Source organism: Balaenoptera musculus, chromosome 13 (assembly GCF_009873245.2).
Source record: "Balaenoptera musculus isolate JJ_BM4_2016_0621 chromosome 13, mBalMus1.pri.v3, whole genome shotgun sequence".
In the NCBI taxonomy this organism is placed as follows: Eukaryota; Metazoa; Chordata; class Mammalia; order Artiodactyla; family Balaenopteridae; genus Balaenoptera; species Balaenoptera musculus.
Genome location: NC_045797.1, coordinates 62,418,367 through 62,428,005, shown reverse-complemented (window position 1 = coordinate 62,428,005; position 9,639 = coordinate 62,418,367).

Below are 9,639 nucleotides of genomic sequence, written 5' to 3'. Positions count from 1 at the left end.
TCAATACTGAAAAGCTGAAAGCATTTCCTCTAAGATCAGGAACAAGACAAGGATGTCCACTCTCGCCACTATTATTCAACATAGTTTTGGAAGTCCTAGCCATGGCAATCAGAGAAGAAAAAGAAATACAAATTGGAAGAGAAGAAGTAAAACTGTCATGGTTTAACATATGGATGCCAAGGGGGGAAAACTGCGGTGGGGTGGGGATGGTGGTGTGCTGAATTGGGCGATTGGGATTGACATGTATACAGTGATGTGTATAAAATTGATGACTGATTAAAAAAAAAAAAAGACAAGCAATAACAAGTGTTGGCAAGGATGTGGAGAAAAGGGAATCCTTGTGCACTATTGGTGGGAATGTAAATAAGTGCAGTGACTATGGAAAGCAGTGTGGAGATTCCTCAAAAAATTAAAAATAGAGTTACCATATGATACAGCAATCCACCTCTAGGTATTTATCTGAAGAAACAAAAACACTAATTTGGAAAGATGCATGCACCCCTATGTTCACTGCAGCATTATTTACAATAGCCAAGATATGGAAACAACCTACATCTCCATTGGTGGATAACTGGAAAAAGAAAATGTGGTATATATATACAGTGGAGTACTATTCAGCCATAAAAAAGAATGAAATCTTGCCATCTGCAACAACATGGATGGACCTAGAAGGCATTATGCTAAGTGAAATAAGTCAGACAGAGAAAGACAAATGCAGTATTATCTCACTTATATGTAGAATTTTAAAAACAAAACAGAAAAACCAAGTTCATAAATATAGAGAACCGATTGGTCATTACCAGAGTTGTGTGTGTGTGTGGGTGCATGGTGGGCAAAATGGGTGAAGAGGGTCAAAAGGTACAACTTCTGGTTATAAAATAAATGTCATGGGCATGGTGACTATAGTTAATAATACTATATTGCATATTTGAAAGTTGCTAAGAGAGTAGTTTTTAAAAGCACTCATCACAGGAAAAAACTTTTTTTTATAACTATATAGGAACAGACTTATTGTGGTGGTCATTTCACAATATATACAAATATTGATCATTATGTTGTACACCTGAAATTAATATATGTTAAATTATGCCTCAGTAAAATATATATAAGTATAAAAAAAAACCGTCATTGTTTGCAGATGACATGGTAGTATACATAGGGAATCCTTAAAATGCCACCAGAAAACTACTAGAGCTAATCAATGAATTTGGTAAAGTTGCAGGATACAAAATTAATGCACAGAAATCTCTTGCATTCCTATACACTAACAATGAAAGATCAGAAAGAGAAATTAAGGAAACAATCCCATTCACCGTTGCAACAAAAAAAATAAAATACCTAGGAATAAACCTACCTAAGGAGATAAAAGACCTGTACTCAGAAAACTGTAAGACAGTGATGAAAGAAATCAAAGATGACACAAACAGATGGAAAGATATACCATGTTCTTGGATTGGAAGAATCAATATTGTGAAAATGACTATACTACCCAAAGCAATATACAGATTTAATGCAATCACTATCAAATTACCAGTGGCATTTTTTTGCAAGTAGAAAAAAAAATCTTAAAATTTGTATGGAGACACAAAAAACCCCAAATAGCCAAAGCAGTCTTGAGGCAATAAAACAAAGGTGGAGGAATCAGACTCCCTGACTTCAGACTATGCTACAAGGCTGCAGTAATCAAGACGATATGGTACTGGCACAAAAACAGAAATATAGATCAATGAAACAGCATAGAAACCCCAGAGATAAACCCACCCCTATGGTCAACTAATCTATGACAGATGAGGCAAAGATATAAAATGGAGAAAAGACTGTCTCTTCAATAAGTGGTGCTGGGAAAACTGGACAGCTACATGTAAAACAATGAAATTAGAACAGTCCCTAACACCATACACAAAAATAAACCAAATGGACTAGAGACCTAAATGTAAGATCAGACACTATAAAACTCTTAGAGGAAAACATAAGAACAGTCTTTGACATAAATAACAGCATGATCTTTTTTGATCCACCTCCTAGAGTAATGGAAATAAAAACAAAAATAAACAAATGGGACCTAATGAAACTTAAAAGCTTTTGCAAAGCAGAGGAAGCTACAATCAAGATGAAAAGACAACCCTCAGCATGGGAGAAAATATTTGCAAATGAATCAACAGACAAAGGATTAATCTCCAAAATATATAAACAGCTCATACAGCTCAATATCAAAAAAACAAATGGGCAGAAGACCCAAATAGGCATTTCTCCAAAGAAGACATACAGATGGCCAAGAAGCACATGAAAAGCTTCTCTACATCACTAATTATTAGAGAAATGCAAATCAAAACTACAATGAGGTATCACCTCACACCAGGTAGAATGGGCATCATCAGAAAATCTACAAACAAATGCTGGAGAGGGTGTGGAGAAAAGGGAACCCTCTTGCACTGTTGGTGGGAATGTAAATTGACACAGCCACTATGGAGAACAGTATGGAGGTTCCTTAAAAAACTAAAAATTGTCCCTTTTTGCAGATGACATGATCTTATATATAGAAAACCCGAAAGACTTCATTAAAACAAACACTGTTAGGACTAATAAATGTATTCAATAAACTTTCAGGATACCAATGAACATACAAAAATCAGTTACATTTCTGTACAAAGCAGTGAACTATCTAAACAGGAAATTAGAAAAATAATCCCATTTAAAATATCACCAAATAGAATAAAATACTTAGAAATAAACTTAAATAAGTAGGTGAAAGACCTGAATACTGAAAAGTACAAAATAGTGATAAAAAACAAAAATTAAAGAAGACACAAACAAATGAAAAGGCATCCAGTGTTCATGGATTGTAAGCCTTAACACTATTAAAATGTTCATGCTAACCACAGTGATCTACAGATTCAGCGCAATCCCTATCAGAAGCATCCCAATGGCAATTTTTACAGAAATTGAAAAAACAATTCTGAAATTCAAAAAAAAAATAAAAAATAGACAAATCAATCTTGAGAAAGAATAACAAAGCCGGAGGCATCATATGTCCTGATTTTAAAGTATGTTACAAAACTATAGTAATCAAAACAGTATGGTCTGATGTAAAGACAGATATAGACCGATGGAACAGAATAGAGAGCTCAGAAATAAATCTTTCAACAGATGTTTATTGAGTACTTTCTGTAGGCCAGGCTCTGGTTTAGATGTTGAAGACAAGAAAACAGGACAAAAAAATTATTTGTCTTCATTAAACTGACTTTCAACTGAGGAAAAGTATATCTTTTACTGCTAGGAAATAAGTTTAGTGCTTTTAGCTCTGATATTCACCTATCAGGGATCAACACAATAGAACAAGCTGGTACAAGATGCAAATAATGAAGTGATCCTTATTTTGAATAGTGGTCAGGAGCAACGTTTGGTATTCTGATGCTGTGTATGTTATATCATTCTGTGAAACTGTTCTATTGTCTCTGTTGAATGATTATTTTGAGAAACATTCCTTCATCTCAGTTTGGAGCCTCTCATCATTTTCTGTCTCTCTCACATCTCAAATCCAACCTACATTGATTCCCATTAATTCTGTTTTCTAATTTCCTAACTATCTCTTGGCTTGACCGTTTCTAACTGTCTCTAGACTAGCTCATCTCTCCTTTCCAGTACTGCTATGCTCAAATATTACTGGTTTAATGCAATACCTCTTATAGTTCTATAACTCTATCTGTTTCTCTTCCAATCAATTTCCATCTCTACAACCCACCAGAATTGATTTTTTCTGAAACACAACTCCAGTCAAATGCTTCCCATATTTAAAATCTTTAATGATTTACCAGCATGCCAGGATAAAGGAGGTGGGGGGGAACTTAGTATATACTATAAATTCTTGTCTGAATTGTTATTGAGTTAATTCTTATTTTTACCTATGCTCCTCTGCCTCACCATTCTTCAGCTACTGTGACCTTCTGTCAACTTCATAAAACTGTGTTGAACACTTTTGCCACAGGACTGTTGCACATGTTCTCTCTGGCCAGATTATACTTCCCTCTCTTCTATGTCTAATTAACTTCTAGTCATCTTTAAATATCAGAGAGAGCTTTATTTTCCCAGAGAAACCTTCTTTTACTATTCTATGTCAACTCCTTTAGAAATGTTATTTATTTAGTAATTATATGTTTATTAGTGTTATTTGAATTATGTTGGTTTCTCTATTAAGACTATGACCTCCTTGAGAAGAAGGAAGAAGTCAGGTTTTGTCCATCACTATTCTTAGCACAGAGCCTATTGCTGAAATAATAAATGAAAAAGAAATATTTGTCTTGACAATTCTTATGCTTTCATATATTTTTATATTCTCCCACCATGTGCCTTAATACAGATAGGCTACATCTTTGCAGAGTTCCAGGGAGAATACTCAGAACAGTAGAATCATGGCATGTGACATATACAGCCAACAAATAAAATAATGTCCATATATGTAATCTGTAAATTAAGAAGGGCTATTCAAATATTCCTTATAATTATGATTACTATAACTACTTATGGATGCTCAAGTGAGGATTAGCCAAGGAATAAAAATGGTTGTTACTTCTTTCAGAGTCTTTTATTAGTAATTCAGAGGACACCAGAGCCGCTGCTACCCTCAAAGTCTCATTCTACTGTAGGGCAGCTCCATGTCTAAATGTGGATGATTGGGAGGAATTCTGAGATGGCCTCAAGAATAGGCTCTCTAAATGTCCTGAGGTTTAGAGTGAATTGTATCTGTAAGTCAATTTGAGGAATATTTTAATCTTAATAGCAATGAGTCTTCCAATAGATGAAAATGGGGCCTCATCCCATTTATTTGTTTTACTTAATTTCCTTTTGCAATGTTTTGTAGTTTTCAACTTCAGCTCTCAACTCCTTGTTATTTTGTACTAAATTTATTTCTTTATTAATGTTACTACGAAACTTAATTCAAAATTTCTAATTGTACCTAGTACAAAGAAATAAAAATAGTTTTTGTATGTTGGCATTACATTCCAAAACCTTGCTAAATTCATTTATTTGTTCTAATAGCTTTGGTTTTAATTTCTTAGGATTTTCTACACATTCATGGTTATTCATCTATAATAAGAGTTTTACTTGTTCTTTTCCATTTTGTATGCCTTTTATTTCTTTTTCTTATTGGATTTGTTAGAACCTTCAGTATGATGTTAAATAAAAGTGGTGAGAAGGTTTATCCTTGCTTGTTCCTTATCATAGGTTGAAAGCATAGAGGTTTTCAGGATTGAACATTCTGTAGGCTTGCAGATGCTTTTAATCAGGTTGTGAAAGCTCACTTCCAGTCCTAGTTAGTGGTAGTTTTTACCATGAAAGGGTGTTGAACTTTTCCAAATGTTTATTCTACATCAATTAAAATTATCTTAGATCTTTTCTCCTTTATTCTATTAATATGATTTATTACATCTACTGATTTTTGGATACTAAACCATTCTTGCATTCCTGGGTAAAATTCCATTTGGTTATGATGTATTATTTTTTTTAGATCATTGGATTTAATTTGCTAATAATTTCATAAGGATTTTAAAAATCTATTTTCATGAGGGATACTAATATAACTGCCTCAGGCTTCTTTTGTTTAATCTTTGCTTGGCATATTTTCTGTCCATTTATCTTCAGCTCACATGTGTTTGTGAACAACACAGAGATTGCTCTTTTTTTAAAGTGATCTATTCTGACACCTTTTTCTTTTAATTGGTGAGATTCATCCACTAACATTTAATGTATTATTAATATGTTTAGATTTATCTATGATTTATGTTTTCTACTCACCTCTCTATTTTCTGTTCCTTATACCCTGCCTCTTCTTCTTTTTAATATTTGCTTTTTTTTAGAATTCTATTTTAATTGTTTTTTAGGTTTTAGCTATTGGGTTTTTCCCCATTAAAAAAAAGATTCCCTCAACAATTATAATATACATCCATATATCCTTAATTTTTCATAGTTCACTTATTAATAATAACATATTATTTCATGTAAAACATACCATGATCCCTGACTTTTATCATGACTGCAATCTTTACAGAACCACAGAAGTTATGTTCAAGGAAGTTGCCATTTTAATTAGCTTATCCTAAAGGGAAGCAATGAATTATCTGAATTAAGTGAAGTCCATTCGTTCTTTAATAACAAAAGTGTAGTGCCAGATAAATTTAAAAAGCAATTTCAGAATAACACTTTAGCAGGACCTAACAAAGCATCTCATTTCTGTTGCATGTCATAGATAATTGAATGTTATACTTCATAATGAACTAATGGTATTTGTCAGACAAAATGATAGTATTTGGTACTTACATAGCATCTTTCTTCAAATGAGCTCAATAATGATTCAGTGGTCTATTTTTCCCTTGCAATAATTTGGAAGCATTTACATGAGTAGTATATTTTCATGCAAATTTCTCCCTACTGATGAGAAACTAGATAGTATCAAAGTAAGATGAAAAGTTTGTTTTGCAATTAGAGTAGCTAGCCAAGCTGGAAACAATTGTTGAAGTTAATAAGGGTACTTGTAGTACCGTCTATAAAAGACAGAACATAGCAACAAATCAACAAAATAGGTAAAGTATAAAAATGTTCCTTAGAGAAGCAATATAAGTATTTTTGTTAGTGACACATAAAACCATAGAATAAAATATCTTATATAAAATATTGCAATATTTAATTATCTGTGTTAATTATTTAACTGTATTATTTGTTTTTTATGTAATTCTTTATTGAATTTTGATCAGGTATCTTCTCCCTATACATGATAATACATAATGTGATTTGTTAAATATTATTACTAAAGTTGTCTAGATACAGATTTATCAAGTAGGCTCCATAAATGATTTTTTTAAAAAAGAATATACTGATGTAATTTCAAATACTGAGTATTTCCACAGTATTTTTCTAATTACTCTTCCAGTATTTCATCACTTCTCGAGTAACTAATAGGTCCATGGCAGAAAAACACAAAGAAAAGTCATTTCTATTTATGGATTATTATTAATTATTCTCTAAAAGAATATACTAAATGAATATTTTGGTTACCAGTTCTGTGACCTTGTGTAAGTCACTTAAACACTGCTTGGCTCTGTTTCCTGGTTTATAAATGACAACAATACACTATCCTTATCTGCCTTAGAGCAGTATTAAATCAAATATGAAAATCATAAGAGAAATTTGAAAATATAAATAAGAAACATATAATCAAGATATTATCGGGAATACCCTGCATACAGGTCTTTTGCCTCCTTTCGTAGGTTTATTCCTAGGTATTTTATTCTTTTTGTTGCAATGGTAAATGGGAGTGTTTCCATAATTTCTCTTTCAGATTTCTCATCATTAGTGTATAGGAATGCAAGAGATTTCTGTGCATTAATTTTGTATCTTGCTACTTTACCAAATTCATTGATTAGCTCTAGTATTTCTCCGTCAAATTTGAATGAGATCCTTGCTGGGTAGAGTAATCTTGGTTGTAGCTTTTTCTCCTTCATCACTTAAAATATGTCCTACCATTCCCTTCTGGCTTGCAGAGTTTCTGCTGAAAGATCAGCTGTTAACCTTTTGGGGATTCTCTTATGTGTTATTTGTTGTTTTTCCCTTGGTGCTTTTAATATTTGTTCTTTGTATTTAATTTCTGATAGTTTGATTAATATGTGTCTTGGCATGTTTGTCCATGGATTTATCCTGTATGGGACTCTTTGTGCTTCCTGGACTTGATTAACTATCTCCTGTCCCATATTAGGGAAGTTTTCAACTATAATCTCTTCAAATATTTTCTCAGTCCCTTTCTTTTTCTCTTATTCTTCTGGGACCCCTATAATTCGAATGTTGGTGCATTTAATGTTGTCCCTGAAGTCTCTGAGACTGTCCTCAATTATTTTCATTCTTTTTTCTTTATTATGCTCTGCAGTAGTTATTTCCACTATTTTATCTTTCAGGTCACTTATCCGTTATTCTGCTATTGATCCCTTCTAGAGAATTTTTAATTTCATTTATTGTATTGTTCATCACTGTTTTTTTGCCCTGTAGTTCTTCTAGGTCCTTGTTAAACGTTCCTTGTATTTTCTCCACTCTATTTCTAAGATTTTGGATCATCTTTATTATCATTATTCTGAATTCTTTTTCAGGTAGACTGCCTATTTCCTCTTCATTTGTTAGGTCTGGTGGTTTTTTGCCTTGCTCCTTCATCTGCTGTGTGTTTCTCTGTCTTCTCATTTTGCTTAATTTACTGTGTTTGGGGTCTCCTTTTCGCAGGCTGCAGGTTCATAGTTTCCGTTGTTTTTGGTGTCTGTCCCCAGTGGCTAAGGTTTGTTCAGTGGGTTGTGTAGGCTTCCTGGTGGAGGGGACTAGTGCCTGTGTTCTGGAGGATGAGGCTGGATCTTGTCTTTCTGGTGGGCAGATCTACGTCTGGTGGTGTGTTTTTGGGCGTCTGTGGCCTTATTATGATTTTAGGCAGCCTCTCTGCTAATGGGTGTGGTTGTGTTCCCATCTTGCTAGTTGTTTGGCATAGGGTGTCCAGCACTGTAGCTTGTTGGTCATTGAGTGGAGCTAGGTCTTGGCGTTGAGATGGAGATCTCTGGGAGATTTTCACCATTTGATATTACATGGAGCTGGGAAGTCTCATGTGGACCAGTGTCCTGAACTTGGCTCTCCCACCTCAGTGGCACAGCCCTGATGGACGCCTGCCTGGAGCACCAAGAGCCTGTCCTCCACACGGCTCAGAATAAAAAGGAGGAAAAAAGAAAGAAGAAGATAAAATACAATAAAATAAAATAATTTTAAAAAATTATTTAAAAAAAATTTTTAAATAATAAAAAAAAAAGAAAAAAGAAAAACCGGACAGACAGAACCCTAGGACAAATGGTAAAAGCAAAGCTATACAGACAAAATCACACACAGAAGCATACATATACACACTCACAAAAAGAGAAAAAGGGGAAAAAATATATATAGCGTTGCTCCCAAAGTCCACCTCCTCAATTTGGGATGATTTGTTGTCTACTCAGGTAATCCACAGGTGCACAGTACATCAAGTTGATTGTGGAGATTTAATCCGCTACTGCTGAGGCTGCTGGGAGAAATTTCCCTTTCTCTTCTTTGTTCGCTCAGCTTCCGGGGTTCAGCTTTGGATTTGGACCCGCCTCTGCGTGTAGGTCGCCTCAGGGCATCTGTTCTTCACTCACACAGGACGGGGTTAAAGGAGCAGCTGCTTCAGGTGCTCTGGCTCACTCAGGCCGGGGGGAGGGAGGAGTACGGAGGCGGGGCGAGCCTGCGCACGCAGCAGAGGCCGGCGTGACGTTACACCAGCCTGAGGCGCGCCGTGCGTTCTTCCGGGGAAGTTGTCCCTGGTTCACGGGACCCTGGCAGTGGCGGGCTGCGCAGGCTTCCAGGAGGGGCGGTGTGGATAGTGACCGGTGCTCGCACACAGGCTTCTTGGTGGCGGCAGCAGCAGCCTTAGCGTCTCATGCCCGTCTCTGGAGCTCCTTTAAACGGCGCTCTGAATCCCCTCTCCTCACGCACCAGGAAACAAGAGGCAAGAAAAAGTCTCTTACCTCTTCGGCAGCTCCAGACTTTTTCCCGGACTCCCTCCCGGCTAGCTATGGTGCACTAACCCCTTCAGGCTGTGTTCACGCC